The sequence below is a fragment of the Tupaia chinensis genome, unplaced genomic scaffold (assembly GCF_000334495.1).
Source record: "Tupaia chinensis unplaced genomic scaffold, TupChi_1.0 Scaffold000568_1, whole genome shotgun sequence".
Taxonomy (NCBI): domain Eukaryota; kingdom Metazoa; phylum Chordata; class Mammalia; order Scandentia; family Tupaiidae; genus Tupaia; species Tupaia belangeri.
This window is the reverse complement of record NW_006160082.1, coordinates 3,275,918-3,288,335: the sequence shown is the minus strand read 5'-3', so window position 1 is coordinate 3,288,335 and position 12,418 is coordinate 3,275,918. Positions and strand designations below refer to the sequence as shown.

The window sequence follows — 12,418 nt, the reverse complement described above, 5'->3', positions numbered from 1 at the left end:
TTTTTTTTTTTTTGGAGGTTTTTGCTATAGGGTGCATGCGCTCGCCAGAAAGACAGAGAGAGACAGAGAGACAGAAAGCAAGAAATCACCCCCCAGGGAGGATGGCCACACTGTAATCCATTCTCCTCTCGGGATCTTGGGAATGCACACACACATGCCCAGCATGAGTTTAAGCCACCTGTTCCAGGACTCGAACCGTGGTTGACTACATGAGAGTCCAGCAACATAGCCATTGCACTAACGGCTGGTCCCACCAAGGCCTGGAGTCTTTATGTGCTTTCAGCTGATTGGCTAATTGAAAGGCCAATTCCTACTTGTTTTATGTCAAAGTAAGGTTTTACAGTGATTCTAAAGAAACCTGGTAGAAGCAAAATGGAAAGCTCATTTACAATTTTTTAATGATCTGATGGGAATTCTTCTCTAGAATAACATGTGAGCAAACAGAGCAAAATAGCAGCAGTGTGAGGAAACACGGAGGAAGATGTGCTGTCTCACCATCATAGACCAGTTTCCTGATGACCAACAAAGATACAACTTGTTGCCCAAAAGCTGGCTGGTAGTAGGCCTAGCCCTTCCACAAACACCTGTGTCCAACATCCCCACTGCTATCACAGGAACTGAGGAATGGACACTCCATGGGCCGTCTCAAGAAGATTCCTGAGGCTGGGGGAAGTGAGGCATGGGGGAGCCATCTTATTGGCTTAGGTAACTAGATTTCTGGGCTTCGAACCTCCAAAATATATTTCTTCCATTGTTTTTATTTCTGGTCTGTTTACATCATAACCCTAGAGAAATGGACAAAATAACTAGGCTGGGTAACCGACATCTCAGAAGCTACCAGGTGAGTATACAGCCATGAACCATATCCTCCACCAAGTGATGGAGAACTCAGAGTTCTATGAGGAAGGTCCTGACAACAAGGAGGTGCCAGGGCTAAGACACAGGGCATCCAGCCACTCCTCGAGGGACACACTCGTCTACACAAAGATGGTGCTTGGCACCATGCAGAGGCCCAGTCAGACCAGTGAGTGAATGAGAAGAGCCAAGATCTTGCCTTAGAACCACAGCAGACCTGGGTACAAATCTCAGCTTAAGGCCTTTCAGGTTCAGTGGCTATGACCAAGTTAATACACTGTTAGCTTGTTACCTCATCCTCAAAATGAAGCTAATACTACTATCTCAGACATCTCTCTACTTCTTCATTCAAAATAGACATGATTGCTAATGACAGAAGTGAACCTTGCAAACATTACACTAAGTGACAGAAGCCAATCACAAAAGGCTATGTTGTATGATGCTATTTATGAGAAATGTCCAGAGGGGTGATAGTGGTTATGGCACTGGACTCCCACATAGCCAACCACAGTTAGAGTCCCTGACCCAGTGGCTTGAAAAAATCACACTGGGTGTGTGCACATGCGTACCCAAATTCTAGGATGAGAGTGGAGGAGAAGGGATTGCAGTATGGTTATCTCCTTGGGGGTGATTTCTCACTTTCTCTCTCACTGTCTCTCCAGAGCAGGCAAAACCATGGAGACAAAAAGAACATTAGTGATCACCTGGGGAGGGGCGGGATTGAGATAAATATGGAGTGACGCTAATGGGTATGGCGTTTCTTTTTAGACTTGCAAAGATTTTATAAAAGTTGCTAGTTATGAGAATTGCACAACTCAATAAATAGACTAGAAACCACTCCGTTGTACATTTTAAATAGGTGAATTTTATAGTATGTAAATTATATCTTTAAAAAGTGTTAGGACCAGCAGATAGCATAATGATTACATCACTGAACTCCCACATAGTCGACTGTGACTCAAGTCCTACACCTTGGTGGCTTAAACCTCATCCTGTGTGTGTGTGTGTGTGTGTGTGTGTGTGTGTGTGAGCCCAAAATCCCAAGAGGAGAATGGAGGAGGCAGGATTGCAGCATGGTCATACCCCTCAGGGGTGATTTCTTGTTTTCTGTCTCTCTGTCTTTCTGGTGAGCACGCACACCTTGTAGCAAAAATCTCTCTAAAAAAGTAAATAAATAAATAAATAAAGTTGTTCTCTAAAAATATAGATATGGAGCCCTCCCTACATGCAGCTTCTTTAAAAGCCATGAGTGTCTAGATCATTTGGCTAAACATCAGGTACCTACTGGAAGAATAAGCAGTGTCTTGGACCACTGTGAAGAGTAAACTGTACCTTCTGTGTTAACCACTAAGAGCTGTGCCTGAGGTGCAGAGCCCCTCAGAAAATGGACGTTCACAGTAACGCCATCATCGCTGCTTATGCGACGCCTCCCATGTGCCAGGCACTGTGCCCTGCTCATTGTGTGCATGGTTTCATTCAATCTCAGTTCCCAGTGGGGCGCTGTTATCATCTCTGGTTCTCAGGTAGGGAATCTTGGGCACAGAAAGGTAAGTTAGCACCTAAGTTCCGCATCTTGCACGCGGCAGAACAGAGGAACATAGGTGAGCTTTTCCACATGTTCTCACCACAGACCTCGTCTCAAGCAGCAGTTGTAGCAGTACAGCCATGGTCACCATCATCAGCACCCCGGACAGGGCTCCCTTGAGCACAAGAGAGAGAAGAGCAGAAACATCTGGCAACTGGCTCCTACAGTTGTCTCTTGGCCATGCCACAGAGAGTCCTGACAGTGGAACTGTGGCCTCACCTGATCTGCTTCAAACTCTGGGTCGGACTCCCTCTCCTGTCTCGTTAGTGGATGCCCAGCCAGTCCCGTTAGTGGATGCCCAGCCAGTCCTGCCATCTGCTGCCTCCTCCACCTCTGTGACCCAGGCTGGCCTCCTACATTCTGTTGGTCTCAGCAGCCATAACAGACAGAAATTCTCACTTCTTCCATTCAGAAGACACCTCATTGCAGACACTTTGGAAATCAACGAGTGACAAAAAGTCACCATCCGCTAGAATATGTGGGTAATATGTGCACACAGACAAGGACGCACACGTGTATACTTAAGTATCTCACATTTTGGCCTCTTGAAAGTCCTTGGAGATTAATTTGCATGCCATCATTATGGGAGAGATTTAAACTCTCTCTTCATCCTGTACACACACGAGCCACGGTACTAATTAACAACGGTTCTCAGTAAACATAAATTCAAACGAGGCAGCTCTCAGGCCTTTGAAATCGCCGAACTTTTGAACACAATGTCCCAGTGGCTTCAGAAGAATCGACCCTCATTCCATACTAAAGTATCAAACAAAACATGCTTTTGCAGAGCAATGTAACATCAGAATGGCCTTACAGTCTTCCTTACTATGATATTTTCTGAACCCCTCTGCCTTCTAAGGGACAGAAGTTGACCTGTTTGTGAGCAATGCTAAGTTTTGGCTAAATGTTAAGTTTTGCAAGTGCAGAGACTGATTTGCTCATCATTGCATTTCCAGGGCCAGAATGGCACCTGGCACAAAGAAGACGTGGCTGTACTTCCAGGACCAGAATGGCACCTGGCACAAAGAAGACGTGGTGAATTTTCACTGAACACACATGGGTGTCTTCTCTAAGAGGCTGAATGGATCTCACTCCATACTTGTTACAGACTTACAGAAAATTGAGTCTGATATCTCAGAATCAATATGCTCTAGGCTCTAACAGAACTTATAGCTCTTAGTTCAACCTATTTCCTGAAGGAAGAAAGAAAAAGAGCCGAGCACCTGGTGCATTACCACAAGGGGCTCTCCTGAATAATAGAGGTGAGTAGAGAAGGGTTCAAAGAGGGGAAGTGCTCTGTCCCCTCTTTGCTGTCTGGGCACAGCCAAGTCACCTGACCAAACTAGGCTTAGGTGTAGTCTTCCAAGAAGCCTAGGTAGGCGTGGCTCTCTCAAATGTCCATTCCACTTTGTGAAGCGCATTGAGTGTGAACAGGGCAAGCCCTGGACAACACAAGTGTGGGTTTGTTTCAGTGTCCTCCCTCTCTCTTCCTGACACCTTCTGCCTCTAGAGGCCCCAGTCTGCTCCCTCCAGGGCTCCTCAGCAGAGCCCGTCACCCTTGCTTCTGACTTTTCCTTTCCCACTGTATGCCAACCTCAGTACATACTGGTTCTGGGTTCCACTCCCTCTTGGTCCAGCTCTCTCATAAAAATGATTAACTTGGCTATCCCGATGGGTAACTGAGCATTTGCACATTGCCTTAAGGAACTGTATTTGCATTTTAACAAGATGTGTTCCAGAGATGATGTTTTAACCCATATCTAAAAGTCCACGCATTACTTTGTATACTAATCACTCAATTATGCACCCGTCTCAGTAGCTGCCTGGAGACCTTTCTGGATCCACATCCTCTGGTCTTTTTCTCCTTCCTGTGACTAGTGCCTAGCCTCATCTCTTCAGGTGCTCACTCAATAAACCTTCATAGTATGAGCAGAAGGATGAATGACAACTGTCGATGGATTAAGTAGCGGAGAGTCATGGGAAGGAGCGATGTGGGTCAGTTGTGGAAAGAGACTCATAGAGCTCCTCAAATCCCACCCCCTGTGGCTGTCTGCTCGCCTGCCTGCCTGTCTTTAGAACTAGAGCTGAATGCAGAGATTATTGCCTGACGAGCAAGCATTCATGCTTCTATAGAAACTGCATTCTCACCCTGCCAGAGAAAGGGATCGGCACATCACAGTCTCTCATTAATTCAGGCTTTTCAGAAGTCTCCCCAGCTGAGGCCACAAGGATGCGACTAGCAGGGGTCCCATGACAGTCAAAGGAGAAATACCCCAATGTCACAACAGTCCCAGAAACACTAGAAACAAAGTGACAATGAGGATGGAGGGGACACTGGCAATTTTTATTAGACTTATTATGCTAGACTGACAGCCACACGCTTTCAAAAGACATCTGAAGTACAAGAAAACACAGGCACGCCATAGTTTTTGGTTTATTGATGCATTGACTATGGTTATGTAAATTATCACAGAATCCAGGGACATGTAACAAAGGCAGGGGACAAGTGATTTTAATGAACAGAAATAAAAAATGCAATAGCCATTACTGTACAGTATACCCCCCATATGCAACCAGAAGTTAGGAATTGGTTGTCTTAAACCAAACATATTAAGAAAAACTTTTGCTTTTCTAACCATTTTTCAACAATTCCTATGATTCCACAGGACGACACAGATACCCAGGTGAGTCCAGCAGCCAGCACCATTCCTGACAGAGAACAGCTATTCCCCATACACATTTGCTGGAGCAAACACTGGATTTATGAGTGGTTTAAATAATCTTTAAAGGAGAAATATGATTGTGTCATCCTCTACTTCACACCATTCAAAGTCTTCCCATTATTCTCAGGGAAACAAAAAACAGCAAGACTCCTTAACATGAGCAACTATACCCTGCATAATCAGACCACCACCCAACTCCCCACCCACAGGTGCCATGCCAAACCTCTCTCTCCAGCCAATATCAAAGTCCACGTCTCCTGACCAGTGACCAGGCTCTTTCTGCTGTGCTTCATTGACTTTCTTGGTTCTTTCACAGCTCAACCAGGCTGTGAATGCAGGACCGTAGTTAGACACACTGAGTGCTATGAGCCCCCATCGGCATACATGGCTGCAATGAAATCTGGAGAATGTACACTATATGACTTAGCAGTAACTTTTCATAGTAACGATGAAAAACCTGAGGCGATGATGTGCATGTGGCTGTCTGAGTCTTAATGAATCCATCATGGATCCAGGAATTGAAAATGGGGAACCATGAGGTGGCACAGTGGTAATGCAACTAGACGCACAGTGAAAAGGCCCTGGGTTCATGTCCTAGGATCTCCCCAAGCATCCCCATGATCTGTCACTGGGGGTGGGCTATAGTATGAAGACTCTGCCTCCATCACTGCCTCTTTCTCTTTCTCTGTCTCTCTTACTCAGGGAAGAAATAAATAAACTTTTTAAAAAATAAAATTAAAATAAAACAGAGTCTTGGGAAGCATAGTTATTTGGCAGTTCAAATCACCCAAGTAGAAACCACCCTGTATAGAGGGGAGGGCTGAGAAGGAAATCTGGGATGAAGGAATAGAAGGGAAACAACAGAACCAGATGGTGGGGACAATGGCATGTTGGCATTCTGAGACTTTGTCGGCCCTTGGTTGCTATGGTTACAGACACCATGACACTTGGCTCCTACGTGACTGGGGCCGCAGGCAACCTCATTCAACCCATTCTCACTCTATCCTAGATCCTGTCTTTGCCACTTTGTGCCAAAGTGACATATTCAACAATGTTCAGCTCCCAATCACTCTCAAGTCCCTGGCAGTACTCAAAAGAAACTGTATTCATTCCCCTCTGCTAAGTACACAAAAGCTCCCAAACTTTCTTTAGAACATGAAATCACCTCAGGAATAAGCCAGGTGTGTCACGTTTGGGAACATGGGATCCCTAAGGCATCAGACACAGCCTGCTTCCTGGAAATCATTTGCTTAAGACTGTGCAGAAAAAAAATCAAAATCACCAAAAAATGCTTACCTAAATAAAATATGACAGGGAGCTCTAACAGCTTTCCTTCTATCAGAGCCACCATCCTGATCCTGCCACTGTGGTTACATTCAGACCTGCATTTGGTTCACACCACACAAACGTGGGGCCTGCTGTCATTGCAGAAACACTCAGCCACACCTAGACATCCGATTCCCCGGTATTTCTACTGCTCATCCTATTTTTCCTGCCTTTTATCCAAAGAGGCTGGGGAGGGGGGGGATTATTTAAAAAGAGAATTTATAAGAGAAGTGAGACTGTGAGTTTTCACATTCAACCTCTGGTATCCCACTTGGGGGGATAGTGCAGTAAATCATGTGCCCATTTTACTGTTAATATTTTACAGATTTACACAGAGCATAGCACCCAGACAAGGTAAGCTCAATAGATGCTTTTTACATTTGAATACAGTTTTGACTGGTAGGGATACTGGATCATAGATTTATACTTTATATACAACTTCATCATGCTCACTGTCTTTTCAGAATAAGATTGTAAGTGGTAAATAAAAGAAAGGGTTCTGTGGTTAAGTGAAAAATGCAGAGCTAAACAAAATTAAATAGAAGCAGGATTATTGGGGAGGGAGGGAGTACAAGGCGGAGGTAGGAGCTCAGGTTTCAAGTCGAACAGACTGGATTCAAACCATGACATTATTTGGGAACTTTAGGCAAGTTACTTAAGCTCTATAAGCCTCAGTTTCCACATTCAGAAAACAGTGATAATAATTCACCTGTTTCTTTGGATTATAAAAAGGATTATACAAGATAATGACTGTAAGCACAGTGCTCGGCAAGTATAATAGTATATGTTTGATAAATACAGGAGATCTTAAAAAGCTCATCAAATATGCATATTATGAGAAATTATGCCTGGACTTCAAAAAATGTTTGCACCAAAGTAAATTTGTACTTTAATTCCATTTTTCCATCAACTTTTTAATATACCCTTCTAATAGATGAAAAATGTTTATGATGATTTTTAAGTACCCTTGTAATAGGAAAATGTTTATGATTATTTTAAAATAGGAAGGTAAATCAAAAAAATCATGGAAAAATGGAATTAAAGTACAAGTTTGTTTTGATGCAAAATATTTTCTGAAATCAATGCATAGTTTTTCATAATACATATTCTTCATGAGTTCTTTTGGAACCCCGTCTTATGTGTGCAAATTCTTAACAATCCTCCTTTCGAAAGTAAACTTAATAATTTATACCCTCTGCCCTTCCCCAAATGTGAACTAAACTTAGTGACTTACATCTATAAAAAGAACGTGGTGGTAGTAACCATATGTGATTTCTGAAGTTAGGTCATAAAAGTCATTGCCAGTTGCTCTCTTTTAAATCATCTACTGTGGGGGAAGCCAGCCGCCATGTTGTAAGGACACTTAAGAAGTCCATAGAGAGGTCAACATTGGCAATAAATAAGCCTTCTGCCCAACAACTAGCTGTAATTTTCAAGTCACATGAGTGAATCATCCTGGAAATGAATCCTCCAGCCCCAGTGAAGTCATCAGATGATAGTACCTTTGGCCAGCATCTGACCACAACCACACAATAGGTTAGCCAGATCATCTAATTAAGCCATTCCCAAATTCCTGAACCAAGAACCTATGACACATAAATATTTATTATTGTTTTAAGCTACTAAATGTTGGGGGTTATTTGTTACACAGCACTATATAACTAATAATAGCTAATGTGCAGGATGACTTTCTAGGAAGGACTGAGCATGTGTGATCCTGCAAACTGACTTGATCATAAAACCATTTTCTTTTCTATCAGAGCATCTGATGAGATTGGCTTGTACCTCATAGAATACACTTTGGGAAATGTTAGTCTAGAATTTAATACTTTATAAAACTTGCTTGCATTTACTATCTCATTTGACCATCTCAACAACTGTGAAATCAGTGTTATTGTGATCTTTATTATATCCAAGAGAAAACTAAGGCTTGGATAGCTTGAGTGACTTGCCCAAGTTTAGACAATACTATCATCTGAACCATATGATTCATCTGATTCATCTGATCTGAATCATGTCCCCAAAAATTTCTATCTTGAAATCCTAACCCCTAAGGTGATAGTATTAGGAGGTGAAACGATTAGGTCATGAGGTTGGAGAGCACTCATGATTGGGATTAGTGTTCTTATAAAAGAGGCCCAAAAGAAACTATTTACTCCTTCAGCCAAATGAGACACAGCAAGAAGGCACCATCTATTAGCTAGAAAGAAGCTAGCTAATAGCTAGCTAAAGCAGCATGATCGTGGTACATTGATGGTTCTTAATATCTCAATCTCCCCCCCCCCTTGTCTGGCAAGTGTGCATATTCCTTGTCAATAAAAAATAAAAATAAAGGGGCCGGCAGGTTGCATGGTGGTAGAGGCACTGGAATCCCACATGGCCGACTATGATTCGATTCCCGGACCTGGTGACTTGCTTTTTGACTTCTCCCTCTTTTTCTCTGTCTCTCTCTCTCTCGTGAATGCACATGCTCTGCAGCAAATTGAATAATTATAATAATGATAAATAAAATTAAGTAAATAAACTATTATGAAAAAAGAAAAAATGTAAAAAGAAAGTGGGTCTTCACTTAATGACTGCATCTTTTTTTTTTCCTTTTTTGGAGAGGTTTTTGCTATAGGGCGCGTGTCATCCTTGATGACTGCAACTTTAACTTCAGGATGGTAAGAAAATAAATCTCTGGGGATCAGCAGTAAGCATAATGGCTATGTCGCTGGACTCCCATGTAGTCAACCACTGTTCGATTCCCGGACATGGTGGCTTAAAACCCACACCAGGCGTGTGTGCGTGCGTGCCCAGGATCCTGAGAGGAGAATGGAGGAGAAGGGATTGAGGCATGACCATCTTCCCTAGGGAGTGATTTCTCACTTTCTGTCTCTCTCTGTCTCTCTCTGTCTATCTGGCGAGTGCACGTGCCCTATTGCAAAAGCCTCTCCAAATAAATAAATAAATAAATAAATAAATAAATCTCTGCTATTTATGAACCACCCATTCTATGGCATTTTGTTACAGCAGCCTAAATGGACCAAGACAGTGAATAAAATTAGTAGAACAGTGCTCACTTCAGCAGCACATATCCTAAAACTGGAAAGATACAGAGAAGATTAGCACAGCCCCTGCACAAGGATGACATGCAAATTCGTGAAGCATTCCATATTTTTTAAACCTATGACCACAAACTATAAAACTACTGATGGAAAACACTGGGGGAACTCTGAGAGACATTGGAGTTGGCAAAGACTTCTTAAGCAAGACCCCTCCCAAAGCACAGGCAATAACCCCCAAAATAGATTACATAAAATTAAGAAGTTTCTGCACAGAGGACACAGTAATTAGTGTGAATCGACAACTCTCAGAATGGGAGAAAATTTTTGTTAACAATGCCTCAGATAAGGGACTGGTAACCAGAATATGCAAAGAAATCAAGTGGCTTCTCCGGAAGGAAATGATTAACCCAATTAAAAGATGAAAAAATAAGCTAAATAAACAACTCTCTAAGGAAGACATATGAACAGCCAAAAAGCATTTGAAAAAATACTCATCATTCCTCATCATAAGGGAGATGCAGATCAAGACCACAATGAGTACCACCTAACCCCAGTCAGAATGGTGAAGATTAAAAAAATAATAATAAAATTATAAGTGTTAGCAGGGATGTGGTGAAAGGGGAACTCTCCTACATTGTTGGTAGGAATGTAAATTGGTCCAGCTACTGTGGAGAATAATATGGAGGCTCCTCAAAGACCTTCAAATAGAACTATCATATGATCCAGCAATTCCACTCATGGGTACCTACCCAAAAGACAGAGAATGCTCAGTCAGAAAAGTGCTTCCACAACTATATTTATTGTGGTATTATTCACGATTGCTAAGACATGTTATCAATCCAAATGTCCACAAACAGAAGAATGGATTGAAAAAGTGTGGCACATATACTCCATGGAATATTATTCAGCCATAAAGAAAACAATAAGACCCTGGCATTTGACAGAAAGTGGACAAATATGGAAGATTTATTGCTGAGTGAAGTAAGTCAGGCTATGAAAGAGAGATATTGCATGTCTCCACTTAACATATACTGACTGTTGACACTTTATAGTAGCGACTAAAAGACTGGAGGACATAAAAACATTGAAAATTGTTATGGACACGGGACAAAGTGAAAGTGGACAGGGGAAGAGCACAGAAAGGAAAATTTGGGGGAAAATGGAGAAGTAAGACATTTGTGGGACACAGATATGGTTTGCTGCCTATTGAGATGTTGTGTATAGCATTCTCAACTTGCCTGGTGTGTGGTGTATATTATATTGGGTAAAATCTCTTTATAAGCTAAATGATGTATAGCAGTTGAATGTATAAATAATAATAATATTAATTAGTAGAACAATATTTCAGACTCAAGTATTGTGATTCCAAACTATGTTCTTTCATTGTTCTTTTCTCTGTTTTAACCCAAATAGCCTAGCTTTTCCTAAACCTAAGGACTAAGAATGGACTAAGAGTATGTGGAGCTAGGAGAATCCCAGGATTGGTGGTCTCTACTGTTAGCTGCACTCATGTCATCCACATGATCTGGATGGTGAACCAGGTGCTTCTCAAGAGAGTAGGATGGGTCCTGCAGGTCCTACTCATGGACCCCTTAGAATGCTCCATCCCCCTTCCAAGAGCTTTGCATGTATCACTTTGTTTAATTCACTTCACAAACCAAGAAAGCACTGGCTGTGATTATCCCTGCCTTACAGATGAGACCAAGTCTCAGAGAGATGAAGCAATTTCCAAATCAGCCCGTAGTAAATGATGTAGCTTGAATTAAGACCTAGGCCTTCTAAGACTATCAGGGAAAGACAGGATCTTAATAACCAACAGCCCAACTCCCTCCTATTTCATATGAGTGGCAGAGCCAGCCCTAGAACCCAGGCTCTCCCACTCTGAACCCCTACACTGTATAGAAAATGACACCTTGCTCATAGTCCAGGTTAAATGACTATAATATGTATTTAGTCTTCCTATCAGATTATTGTAAGAATGTATTTGCTCAGCCAGATCTACCATAACTACTGCTTGCTCATACAGCCTCAAATTCCACCATAAAGAATGACTAACTTTGGCCTAAAGCAACATTCTACTAATAGACTCCAGGCACTGATCCAAGCTGCTTCACAGTTAAAATAAGTAAACTGGTCTTTGACCCTATGCCCCCTAACAGCAGTTAGGGATTCTTCTGCAGAGGGGTGAATGAGGTAGAAGACAGGGACCCTAAAAATATAGTTAGAGTATAGGCCCAAAATGGAATCATAGGGACCAGCAGTTAGCGTAATGGCTATGTCACTGGACTCCCATGTAGTCGACCAAGGTTCGAGTCCCGGACCCGGTGGCTTAAACTCACACCAGGCACATGTGCATGCATGCTCAAGATTCCAAGAGAAGAATGGAGGAGAAGGGACTGCAGCATGGCCATCTCCCCAGGGGGGTGATTTCTCACTTTCTGTCTCTTTGTTTCTCTCTGTCTTTCTGGTGAGTGCACGCACCCTATAGCAAAAACCTCTCCAAACAAACAAAAAACAAAATGGAATCACGAAATGCCTAAGTTTTAAGATAGAGACAAAGCAGCTTAGCTACTTGCTCAGGATAGACCTCTTGCAGTTGTGGCTCAGTGGCTGACATAGGCAGCATGAACTAGACCTAAAGCAAAGGCTTTTCTAGGCCCTGTCACATTTCAGAAAGAGGACAGATAATGATTTTTACAGCCCAACCTTCTAGACAAAGATTCTCCTGACCTTGGTACCCACTCCAGTATTAGGAGAATAATTGAACCCCTCCAGCATATGCCCACCACGAAGGGAATGCGTATACAAGTCCCACCTAGAACAAGCCTGAACAAGGCCCCTCAGACCCAGATAAAAACCCCTCGCCAGGGCTCACGCCCCCC

The 12,418-nt window shown here is 42.5% G+C and overlaps 1 protein-coding gene and 1 non-coding gene across 2 annotated transcripts in view; one reads left to right on the top strand and one right to left on the bottom strand.

The window, feature by feature from the left end:
• KCNK10 (potassium two pore domain channel subfamily K member 10) overlaps positions 1 to 12,418 on the bottom strand; it is a 156,158-nt gene that overhangs the window by 133,416 nt on the left and 10,324 nt on the right. The window lies entirely within an intron of this gene.
• On the top strand, positions 9,544 to 9,650 carry LOC114009588 (U6 spliceosomal RNA). The gene has a single exon (XR_003550978.1). It is a non-coding gene; the product is annotated as a U6 spliceosomal RNA (small nuclear RNA).